The following is a 13,811-nucleotide window of genomic DNA, read 5'->3' on the forward strand; positions in this document are numbered from 1 at the left end:
GTGATATGGTGCTGCTAGACAACATACTCAGAATGGTACCTGGTGATATGGTGCTGATAGACAACATACTCAGAATGGTACCTGGTGATATGGTGCTGCTAGACAACATACTCAGAATGGTACCTGGTGATATGGTGCTGATAGACAACATACTCAGAATGGTACCTGGTGATATGGTGATATGGTGTACCTGGTGATATGGTGCTGATAGACAACATACTCAGAATGGTACCTGGTGATATGGTGCTGATAGACAACATAGTCAGAATGGTACCTGGTGATATGGTGCTGCTAGTGAATGTTGCCTGTAGGTGAGAAACACGTCTTTCAATGTTTAATTTGTTGTCGTTCAAAAATGTGTCTCCTGCTTCTCAGAAGGCCTTGTGAAACAGCAGAGAAAACATGAGACGGCCTGATAACAGCATGGACAGAGAAAACGATGACATCATCCAAGGGTACAATAACAGAGTAGTGTTCCTCACAAGATGCCTCCCGAAATGACACCCTATTCCCTATGTAGTGCACTACTTTTGACCAGGGCCCACAGGGCACTATGTAGGGAATAGGGTGCCATGTGGGACATATCCTCCGACTGCAGGAAGTGTCCAGTCCCACTCTCCTATAGAGCTCTGTATTGAGACCGACAGGACAATGATTGGACATCACAGCAGCCTGTAATAGTCAAAAGGTAAGGGTTTTAAACAAGCCCTGAAGACTCATCGGGTCGGAGAGCTTTTGGAGAGATATCGTCACGGTGATCAGATTTCATCAATAGGGCCGTGGGGTTCTTCTGACGTGAGCTGTACACGACCGTTTTGTCTTGTTCTGTTTTCATATGGTGCTTCATTTCCCTTTGATAGATTAGGGACATGGTGGATACAGATCAGCTTTGATAGATCTCAGACATGGTGGATACGGATCAGCTTTGATAGATCTAAGACATGGTGGATACGGATCAGCTTTGATAGATCTAAGACATGGTGGATACGGATCAGCTTTGATAGATTAGGACATGGTGGATACGGATCAGCTTTGATAGATCTAAGACATGGTGGATACGGATCAGCTTTGATAGATTAGAACATGGTGGATACGGATCAGCTTTGATAGATCTAAGACATGGTGGATACGGATCAGCTTTGATAGATCTAAGACATGGTGGATACGGATCAGCTTTGATAGATCTAAGACATGGTGGATACGGATCAGCTTTGATAGATTAGGACATGGTGGATACGGATCAGCTTTGATAGATCTCAGACATGGTGGACACGGATCAGCTTTGATAGATTAGGACATGGTGGATACGGATCAGCTTTGATAGATTAGGACATGGTGGATACGGATCAGCTTTGATAGATCTCAGACATGGTGGATACGGATCAGCTTTGATAGATTAGAACATGGTGGATACGAATCAGCTTTGATAGATCTAAGACATGGTGGATACGGATCAGCTTTGATAGATCTAAGACATGGTGGATACGGATCAGCTTTGATAGATTAGGACATGGTGGATACGGATCAGCTTTGATAGATCTCAGACATGGTGGATACGGATCAGCTTTGATAGATTAGAACATGGTGGATACGGATCAGCTTTGATAGATCTAAAACATGGTGGATACGGATCAGCTTTGATAGATCTAAGACATGGTGGATACGGATCAGCTTTGATAGATCTAAAACATGGTGGATATGGATCAGCTTTGATAGATCTAAGACATGGTGGATACGGATCAGCTTTGATAGATCTCAGACATGGTGGATACGGATCAGCTTTGATAGATTAGAACATGGTGGATACGGATCAGCTTTGATAGATCTCAGACATGGTGGATACGGATCAGCTTTGATAGATCTAAAACATGGTGGATACGGATCAGCTTTGATAGATCTCAGACATGGTGGATACGGATCAGCTTTGATAGATTAGGACATGGTGGATACGGATCAGCTTTGATAGATTAGAACATGGTGGATACGGATCAGCTTTGATAGATCTAAGACATGGTGGATACGGATCAGCTTTGATAGATCTAAGACATGGTGGATACGGATCAGCTTTGATAGATTAGAACATGGTGGATACGGATCAGCTTTGATAGATTAGAACATGGTGGATACGGATCAGCTTTGATAGATCTCAGACATGGTGGATACGGATCAGCTTTGATAGATCTCAGACATGGTGGATACGGATCAGCTTTGATAGATTAGAACATGGTGGATACGGATCAGCTTTGATAGATCTAAAACATGGTGGATACGGATCAGCTTTGATAGATCTAAGACATGGTGGATACGGATCAGCTTTGATAGATCTAAAACATGGTGGATATGGATCAGCTTTGATAGATCTAAGACATGGTGGATACGGATCAGCTTTGATAGATCTCAGACATGGTGGATACGGATCAGCTTTGATAGATTAGAACATGGTGGATACGGATCAGCTTTGATAGATCTCAGACATGGTGGATACGGATCAGCTTTGATAGATCTAAAACATGGTGGATACGGATCAGCTTTGATAGATCTCAGACATGGTGGATACGGATCAGCTTTGATAGATTAGGACATGGTGGATACGGATCAGCTTTGATAGATTAGAACATGGTGGATACGGATCAGCTTTGATAGATCTAAGACATGGTGGATACGGATCAGCTTTGATAGATCTAAGACATGGTGGATACGGATCAGCTTTGATAGATTAGAACATGGTGGATACGGATCAGCTTTGATAGATCTCAGACATGGTGGATACGGATCAGCTTTGATAGATCTAAGACATGGTGGATACGGATCAGCTTTGATAGATTAGGACATGGTGGATACGGATCAGCTTTGATAGATCTAAGACATGGTGGATACGGATCAGCTTTGATAGATCTAAGACATGGTGGATACGGATCAGCTTTGATAGATTAGAACATGGTGGATACGGATCAGCTTTGATAGATTAGGACATGGTGGATACGGATCAGCTTTGATAGATTAGAACATGGTGGATACGGATCAGCTTTGATAGATTAGAACATGGTGGATACGGATCAGCTTTGATAGATTAGAACATGGTGGATACGGATCAGCTTTGATAGATCTCAGACATGGTGGATACAGATCAGCAATGATAGATCTAAGACATGGTGGATACGGATCAGCTTTGATAGATTAGAACATGGTGGATACGGATCAGCTTTGATAGATTAGGACATGGTGGATACGGATCAGCTTTGATAGATTAGGACATGGTGGATACGGATCAGCTTTGATAGATCTAAGACATGGTGGATACAGATCAGCTTTGATAGATTAGAACATGGTGGATACGGATCAGCTTTGATAGATCTCAGACATGGTGGATACAGATCAGCTTTGATAGATCTAAGACATGGTGGATACGGATCAGCTTTGATAGATCTAAGACATGGTGGATACGGATCAGCTTTGATAGATTAGAACATGGTGGATACGGATCAGCTTTGATAGATCTAAGACATGGTGGATACGGATCAGCTTTGATAGATCTCAGACATGGTGGATACGGATCAGCTTTGATAGATCTCAGACATGGTGGACACGGATCAGCTTTGATAGATCTAAGACATGGTGGATACGGATCAGCTTTGATAGATCTAAGACATGGTGGATACGGATCAGCTTTGATAGATCTAAGACATGGTGGATACGGATCAGCTTTGATAGATTAGGACATGGTGGATACGGATCAGCTTTGATAGATCTAAGACATGGTGGATACGGATCAGCTTTGATAGATTAGGACATGGTGGATACGGATCAGCTTTGATAGATCTCAGACATGGTGGATACGGATCAGCTTTGATAGATCTAAGACATGGTGGATACGGATCAGCTTTGATAGATTAGGACATGGTGGATACGGATCAGCTTTGATAGATCTAAAACATGGTGGATACGGATCAGCTTTGATAGATCTAAGACATGGTGGATACGGATCAGCTTTGATAGATTAGGACATGGTGGATACGGATCAGCTTTGATAGATCTCAGACATGGTGGATACGGATCAGCTTTGATAGATTAGAACATGGTGGATACGGATCAGCTTTGATAGATCTAAAACATGGTGGATACGGATCAGCTTTGATAGATCTAAGACATGGTGGATACGGATCAGCTTTGATAGATCTAAAACATGGTGGATACGGATCAGCTTTGATAGATCTAAGACATGGTGGATACGGATCAGCTTTGATAGATCTCAGACATGGTGGATACGGATCAGCTTTGATAGATTAGAACATGGTGGATACGGATCAGCTTTGATAGATCTCAGACATGGTGGATACGGATCAGCTTTGATAGATTAGAACATGGTGGATACGGATCAGCTTTGATAGATCTAAGACATGGTGGATACGGATCAGCTTTGATAGATCTAAGACATGGTGGATACGGATCAGCTTTGATAGATTAGAACATGGTGGATACGGATCAGCTTTGATAGATTAGAACATGGTGGATACGGATCAGCTTTGATAGATCTCAGACATGGTGGATACGGATCAGCTTTGATAGATCTAAGACATGGTGGATACGGATCAGCTTTGATAGATTAGGACATGGTGGATACGGATCAGCTTTGATAGATCTAAGACATGGTGGATACGGATCAGCTTTGATAGATCTAAGACATGGTGGATACGGATCAGATTTGATAGATTAGAACATGGTGGATACGGATCAGCTTTGATAGATTAGGACATGGTGGATACGGATCAGCTTTGATAGATTAGAACATGGTGGATACGGATCAGCTTTGATAGATTAGAACATGGTGGATACGGATCAGCTTTGATAGATTAGGACATGGTGGATACGGATCAGCTTTGATAGATTAGAACATGGTGGATACGGATCAGCTTTGATAGATCTAAGACATGGTGGATACGGATCAGCTTTGATAGATTAGGATGTGGATACGGATCAGCTTTGATAGATCTAAGACATGGTGGATACGGATCAGCTTTGATAGATTAGGACATGGTGGATACAGATCAGCTTTGATAGATTAGAACATGGTGGATACGGATCAGCTTTGATAGATTAGAACATGGTGGATACGGATCAGCTTTGATAGATTAGAACATGGTGGATACGGATCAGCTTTGATAGATCTAAGACATGGTGGATACGGATCAGCTTTGATAGATCTAAGACATGGTGGATACGGATCAGCTTTGATAGATCTAAGACATGGTGGATACGGATCAGCTTTGATAGATTAGAACATGGTGGATACGGATCAGCTTTGATAGATCTAAGACATGGTGGATACGGATCAGCTTTGATAGATCTAAGACATGGTGGATACGGATCAGCTTTGATAGATTAGAACATGGTGGATACGGATCAGCTTTGATAGATTAGAACATGGTGGATACGGATCAGCTTTGATAGATCTCAGACATGGTGGATACGGATCAGCTTTGATAGATCTAAGACATGGTGGATACGGATCAGCTTTGATAGATTAGGACATGGTGGATACGGATCAGCTTTGATAGATCTAAGACATGGTGGATACGGATCAGCTTTGATAGATCTAAGACATGGTGGATACGGATCAGATTTGATAGATTAGAACATGGTGGATACGGATCAGCTTTGATAGATTAGGACATGGTGGATACGGATCAGCTTTGATAGATTAGAACATGGTGGATACGGATCAGCTTTGATAGATTAGAACATGGTGGATACGGATCAGCTTTGATAGATTAGACATGGTGGATACGGATCAGCTTTGATAGATTAGAACATGGTGGATACGGATCAGCTTTGATAGATCTAAGACATGGTGGATACGGATCAGCTTTGATAGATTAGGATGTGGATACGGATCAGCTTTGATAGATCTAAGACATGGTGGATACGGATCAGCTTTGATAGATTAGGACATGGTGGATACAGATCAGCTTTGATAGATTAGAACATGGTGGATACGGATCAGCTTTGATAGATTAGAACATGGTGGATACGGATCAGCTTTGATAGATTAGAACATGGTGGATACGGATCAGCTTTGATAGATCTAAGACATGGTGGATACGGATCAGCTTTGATAGATCTAAGACATGGTGGATACGGATCAGCTTTGATAGATCTAAGACATGGTGGATACGGATCAGCTTTGATAGATCTAAGACATGGTGGATACGGATCAGATTTGATAGATTAGAACATGGTGGATACGGATCAGCTTTGATAGATTAGGACATGGTGGATACGGATCAGCTTTGATAGATTAGAACATGGTGGATACGGATCAGCTTTGATAGATTAGAACATGGTGGATACGGATCAGCTTTGATAGATTAGGACATGGTGGATACGGATCAGCTTTGATAGATTAGAACATGGTGGATACGGATCAGCTTTGATAGATCTCAGACATGGTGGATACAGATCAGCTTTGATAGATCTAAGACATGGTGGATACGGATCAGCTTTGATAGATTAGAACATGGTGGATACGGATCAGCTTTGATAGATTAGGACATGGTGGATACGGATCAGCTTTGATAGATTAGGACATGGTGGATACGGATCAGCTTTGATAGATCTAAGACATGGTGGATACAGATCAGCTTTGATAGATTAGAACATGGTGGATACGGATCAGCTTTGATAGATCTCAGACATGGTGGATACAGATCAGCTTTGATAGATCTAAGACATGGTGGATACGGATCAGCTTTGATAGATCTAAGACATGGTGGATACGGATCAGCTTTGATAGATTAGAACATGGTGGATACGGATCAGCTTTGATAGATCTAAGACATGGTGGATACGGATCAGCTTTGATAGATCTCAGACATGGTGGACACGGATCAGCTTTGATAGATCTCAGACATGGTGGACACGGATCAGCTTTGATAGATCTAAGACATGGTGGATACGGATCAGCTTTGATAGATCTAAGACATGGTGGATACGGATCAGCTTTGATAGATCTAAGACATGGTGGATACGGATCAGCTTTGATAGATTAGGACATGGTGGATACGGATCAGCTTTGATAGATCTAAGACATGGTGGATACGGATCAGCTTTGATAGATTAGGACATGGTGGATACGGATCAGCTTTGATAGATCTCAGACATGGTGGATACGGATCAGCTTTGATAGATCTAAGACATGGTGGATACGGATCAGCTTTGATAGATTAGGACATGGTGGATACGGATCAGCTTTGATAGATCTAAGACATGGTGGATACGGATCAGCTTTGATAGATTAGAACATGGTGGATACGGATCAGCTTTGATAGATCTCAGACATGGTGGATACAGATCAGCTTTGATAGATCTAAGACATGGTGGATACGGATCAGCTTTGATAGATCTAAGACATGGTGGATACGGATCAGCTTTGATAGATTAGAACATGGTGGATACGGATCAGCTTTGATAGATCTAAGACATGGTGGATACGGATCAGCTTTGATAGATCTCAGACATGGTGGATACGGATCAGCTTTGATAGATCTCAGACATGGTGGACACGGATCAGCTTTGATAGATCTAAGACATGGTGGATACGGATCAGCTTTGATAGATCTAAGACATGGTGGATACGGATCAGCTTTGATAGATCTAAGACATGGTGGATACGGATCAGCTTTGATAGATTAGGACATGGTGGATACGGATCAGCTTTGATAGATCTAAGACATGGTGGATACGGATCAGCTTTGATAGATTAGGACATGGTGGATACGGATCAGCTTTGATAGATTAGGACATGGTGGATACGGATCAGCTTTGATAGATCTCAGACATGGTGGATACGGATCAGCTTTGATAGATCTAAGACATGGTGGATACGGATCAGCTTTGATAGATCTCAGACATGGTGGATACGGATCAGCTTTGATAGATCTAAGACATGGTGGATACGGATCAGCTTTGATAGATTAGGACATGGTGGATACGGATCAGCTTTGATAGATTAGGACATGGTGGATACGGATCAGCTTTGATAGATTAGGACATGGTGGATACGGATCAGCTTTGATAGATCTAAGACATGGTGGATACGGATCAGCTTTGATAGATCTAAGACATGGTGGATACGGATCAGCTTTGATAGATCTAAGACATGGTGGATACGGATCAGATTTGATAGATCTACGACATGGTGGATACGGATCAGCTTTGATAGATCTCAGACATGGTGGATACGGATCAGCTTTGATAGATCTAAGACATGGTGGATACGGATCAGCTTTGATAGATCTAAGACATGGTGGATACGGATCAGCTTTGATAGATCTAAAACATGGTGGATACGGATCAGCTTTGATAGATCTAAGACATGGTGGATACGGATCAGCTTTGATAGATCTACGACATGGTGGATACGGATCAGCTTTGATAGATTAGGACATGGTGGATACGGATCAGCTTTGATAGATCTAAGACATGGTGGATACGGATCAGCTTTGATAGATCTAAGACATGGTGGATAAGGATCAGCTTTGATAGATTAGGACATGGTGGATACGGATCAGCTTTGATAGATTAGGACATGGTGGATACGGATCAGCTTTGATAGATTAGGACATGGTGGATACGGATCAGCTTTGATAGATCTAAGACATGGTGGATACGGATCAGCTTTGATAGATTAGGACATGGTGGATACGGATCAGCTTTGATAGATTAGGACATGGTGGATACGGATCAGCTTTGATAGATTAGAACATGGTGGATACGGATCAGCTTTGATAGATCTAAGACATGGTGGATACGGATCAGCTTTGATAGATTAGGACATGGTGGATACGGATCAGCTTTGATAGATCTAAGACATGGTGGATACGGATCAGCTTTGATAGATTAGGACATGGTGGATACAGATCAGCTTTGATAGATTAGAACATGGTGGATACGGATCAGCTTTGATAGATTAGAACATGGTGGATACGGATCAGCTTTGATAGATTAGAACATGGTGGATACGGATCAGCTTTGATAGATCTAAGACATGGTGGATACGGATCAGCTTTGATAGATCTAAGACATGGTGGATACGGATCAGCTTTGATAGATCTAAGACATGGTGGATACGGATCAGCTTTGATAGATCTAAGACATGGTGGATACGGATCAGATTTGATAGATTAGAACATGGTGGATACGGATCAGCTTTGATAGATTAGGACATGGTGGATACGGATCAGCTTTGATAGATTAGAACATGGTGGATACGGATCAGCTTTGATAGATTAGAACATGGTGGATACGGATCAGCTTTGATAGATTAGGACATGGTGGATACGGATCAGCTTTGATAGATCTAAGACATGGTGGATACAGATCAGCTTTGATAGATCTAAGACATGGTGGATACGGATCAGCTTTGATAGATCTAAGACATGGTGGATACGGATCATCTTTGATAGATTAGAACATGGTGGATACGGATCAGCTTTGATAGATCTAAGACATGGTGGATACGGATCAGCTTTGATAGATCTCAGACATGGTGGACACGGATCAGCTTTGATAGATCTCAGACATGGTGGACACGGATCAGCTTTGATAGATCTAAGACATGGTGGATACGGATCAGCTTTGATAGATCTAAGACATGGTGGATACGGATCAGCTTTGATAGATCTAAGACATGGTGGATACGGATCAGCTTTGATAGATTAGGACATGGTGGATACGGATCAGCTTTGATAGATCTAAGACATGGTGGATACGGATCAGCTTTGATAGATTAGGACATGGTGGATACGGATCAGCTTTGATAGATCTCAGACATGGTGGATACGGATCAGCTTTGATAGATCTAAGACATGGTGGATACGGATCAGCTTTGATAGATTAGGACATGGTGGATACGGATCAGCTTTGATAGATCTAAGACATGGTGGATACGGATCAGCTTTGATAGATTAGAACATGGTGGATACGGATCAGCTTTGATAGATCTCAGACATGGTGGATACAGATCAGCTTTGATAGATCTAAGACATGGTGGATACGGATCAGCTTTGATAGATCTAAGACATGGTGGATACGGATCAGCTTTGATAGATTAGAACATGGTGGATACGGATCAGCTTTGATAGATCTAAGACATGGTGGATACGGATCAGCTTTGATAGATCTCAGACATGGTGGACACGGATCAGCTTTGATAGATCTCAGACATGGTGGACACGGATCAGCTTTGATAGATCTAAGACATGGTGGATACGGATCAGCTTTGATAGATCTAAGACATGGTGGATACGGATCAGCTTTGATAGATCTAAGACATGGTGGATACGGATCAGCTTTGATAGATTAGGACATGGTGGATACGGATCAGCTTTGATAGATCTAAGACATGGTGGATAAGGATCAGCTTTGATAGATTAGGACATGGTGGATACGGATCAGCTTTGATAGATCTCAGACATGGTGGATACGGATCAGCTTTGATAGATCTAAGACATGGTGGATACGGATCAGCTTTGATAGATCTCAGACATGGTGGATACGGATCAGCTTTGATAGATCTAAGACATGGTGGATACGGATCAGCTTTGATAGATTAGGACATGGTGGATACGGATCAGCTTTGATAGATTAGGACATGGTGGATACGGATCAGCTTTGATAGATCTAAGACATGGTGGATACGGATCAGCTTTGATAGATCTAAGACATGGTGGATACGGATCAGCTTTGATAGATCTAAGACATGGTGGATACGGATCAGCTTTGATAGATTAGGACATGGTGGATACGGATCAGCTTTGATAGATCTCAGACATGGTGGATACGGATCAGCTTTGATAGATCTAAGACATGGTGGATACGGATCAGCTTTGATAGATCTAAGACATGGTGGATAGGATCAGCTTTGATAGATTAGAACATGGTGGATACGGATCAGCTTTGATAGATCTAAAACATGGTGGATACGGATCAGCTTTGATAGATCTAAAACATGGTGGATACGGATCAGCTTTGATAGATCTAAGACATGATGGATACGGATCAGCTTTGATAGATCTAAAACATGGTGGATACGGATCAGCTTTATTAGATTAGAACATGGTGGATACGGATCAGCTTTATTAGATTAGAACATGGTGGATACGGATCAGCTTTGATAGATCTCAGACATGGTGGATACGGATCAGCTTTGATAGATCTAAGACATGGTGGATACGGATCAGCTTTGATAGATTAGGACATGGTGGATACGGATCAGCTTTGATAGATCTAAGACATGGTGGATACGGATCAGCTTTGATAGATTAGAACATGGTGGATAGGATCAGCTTTGATAGATCTAAGACATGGTGGATACGGATCAGCTTTGATAGATCTACGACATGGTGGATATGGATCAGCTTTGATAGATTAGGACATGGTGGATACGGATCAGCTTTGATAGATCTAAGACATGGTGGATACGGATCAGCTTTGATAGATCTAAGACATGGTGGATACGGATCAGCTTTGATAGATTAGGACATGGTGGATACGGATCAGCTTTGATAGATTAGGACATGGTGGATACGGATCAGCTTTGATAGATTAGGACATGGTGGATACGGATCAGCTTTGATAGATCTAAGACATGGTGGATACGGATCAGCTTTGATAGATTAGGACATGGTGGATACAGATCAGCTTTGATAGATTAGGACATGGTGGATACGGATCAGCTTTGATAGATTAGAACATGGTGGATACGGATCAGCTTTGATAGATCTAAGACATGGTGGATACGGATCAGCTTTGATAGATTAGGACATGGTGGATACGGATCAGCTTTGATAGATCTAAGACATGGTGGATACGGATCAGCTTTGATAGATTAGGACATGGTGGATACAGATCAGCTTTGATAGATTAGAACATGGTGGATACGGATCAGCTTTGATAGATTAGAACATGGTGGATACGGATCAGCTTTGATAGATTAGAACATGGTGGATACGGATCAGCTTTGATAGATCTAAGACATGGTGGATACGGATCAGCTTTGATAGATCTAAGACATGGTGGATACGGATCAGCTTTGATAGATTAGAACATGGTGGATACGGATCAGCTTTGATAGATCTAAAACATGGTGGATACGGATCAGCTTTGATAGATTAGGACATGGTGGATACGGATCAGCTTTGATAGATTAGGACATGGTGGATACGGATCAGCTTTGATAGATCTAAGACATGGTGGATACGGATCAGCTTTGATAGATCTAAGACATGGTGGATACGGATCAGCTTTGATAGATTAGAACATGGTGGATACGGATCAGCTTTGATAGATCTAAGACATGGTGGATACGGATCAGCTTTGATAGATTAGGACATGGTGGATACGGATCAGCTTTGATAGATCTAAGACATGGTGGATACGGATCAGCTTTGATAGATTAGGACATGGTGGATACGGATCAGCTTTGATAGATCTAAGACATGGTGGATACAGATCAGCTTTGATAGATTAGAACATGGTGGATACGGATCAGCTTTGATAGATTAGAACATGGTGGATACGGATCAGCTTTGATAGATTAGAACATGGTGGATACGGATCAGCTTTGATAGATCTAAGACATGGTGGATACGGATCAGCTTTGATAGATCTAAGACATGGTGGATACGGATCAGCTTTGATAGATTAGAACATGGTGGATACGGATCAGCTTTGATAGATCTAAAACATGGTGGATACGGATCAGCTTTGATAGATTAGGACATGGTGGATACGGATCAGCTTTGATAGATTAGGACATGGTGGATACGGATCAGCTTTGATAGATCTAAGACATGGTGGATACGGATCAGCTTTGATAGATCTAAGACATGGTGGATACGGATCAGCTTTGATAGATTAGAACATGGTGGATACGGATCAGCTTTGATAGATCTAAGACATGGTGGATACGGATCAGCTTTGATAGATTAGGACATGGTGGATACGGATCAGCTTTGATAGATCTAAGACATGGTGGATACGGATCAGCTTTGATAGATTAGGACATGGTGGATACGGATCAGCTTTGATAGATCTAAGACATGGTGGATACGGATCAGCTTTGATAGATTAGGACATGGTGGATACAGATCAGCTTTGATAGATTAGAACATGGTGGATACGGGTCAGCTTTGATAGATTAGAACATGGTGGATACGGATCAGCTTTGATAGATTAGAACATGGTGGATACGGATCAGCTTTGATAGATCTAAGACATGGTGGATACGGATCAGCTTTGATAGATCTAAGACATGGTGGATACGGATCAGCTTTGATAGATTAGAACATGGTGGATACGGATCAGCTTTGATAGATCTAAAACATGGTGGATACGGATCAGCTTTGATAGATTAGGACATGGTGGATACGGATCAGCTTTGATAGATTAGAACATGGTGGATACGGATCAGCTTTGATAGATCTAAGACATGGTGGATACGGATCAGCTTTGATAGATCTAAGACATGGTGGATACGGATCAGCTTTGATAGATTAGAACATGGTGGATACGGATCAGCTTTGATAGATCTAAAACATGGTGGATACGGATCAGCTTTGATAGATTAGGACATGGTGGATACGGATCAGCTTTGATAGATTAGGACATGGTGGATACGGATCAGCTTTGATAGATCTAAGACATGGTGGATACGGATCAGCTTTGATAGATCTAAGACATGGTGGATACGGATCAGCTTTGATAGATTAGAACATGGTGGATACGGATCAGCTTTGATAGATCTAAGACATGGT

The 13,811-nt window shown here is 41.8% G+C and overlaps 1 protein-coding gene across 1 annotated transcript in view; it reads left to right on the forward strand.

The window, feature by feature from the left end:
- The first annotated feature begins 601 nt into the window (after positions 1 to 601).
- LOC135575083 (adrenocorticotropic hormone receptor-like) overlaps positions 602 to 13,811 on the forward strand; it is a 35,913-nt gene continuing 22,703 nt past the window's right edge. The window contains exon 1 of the mRNA XM_065027252.1: positions 602 to 688. The gene's annotated coding sequence lies outside the window, so the exon portion shown is untranslated. The remainder of the gene's footprint in view (positions 689 to 13,811) is intronic.

This window comes from Oncorhynchus nerka, linkage group LG14 (genome assembly GCF_034236695.1).
Source record: "Oncorhynchus nerka isolate Pitt River linkage group LG14, Oner_Uvic_2.0, whole genome shotgun sequence".
In the NCBI taxonomy this organism is placed as follows: Eukaryota; Metazoa; Chordata; class Actinopteri; order Salmoniformes; family Salmonidae; genus Oncorhynchus; species Oncorhynchus nerka.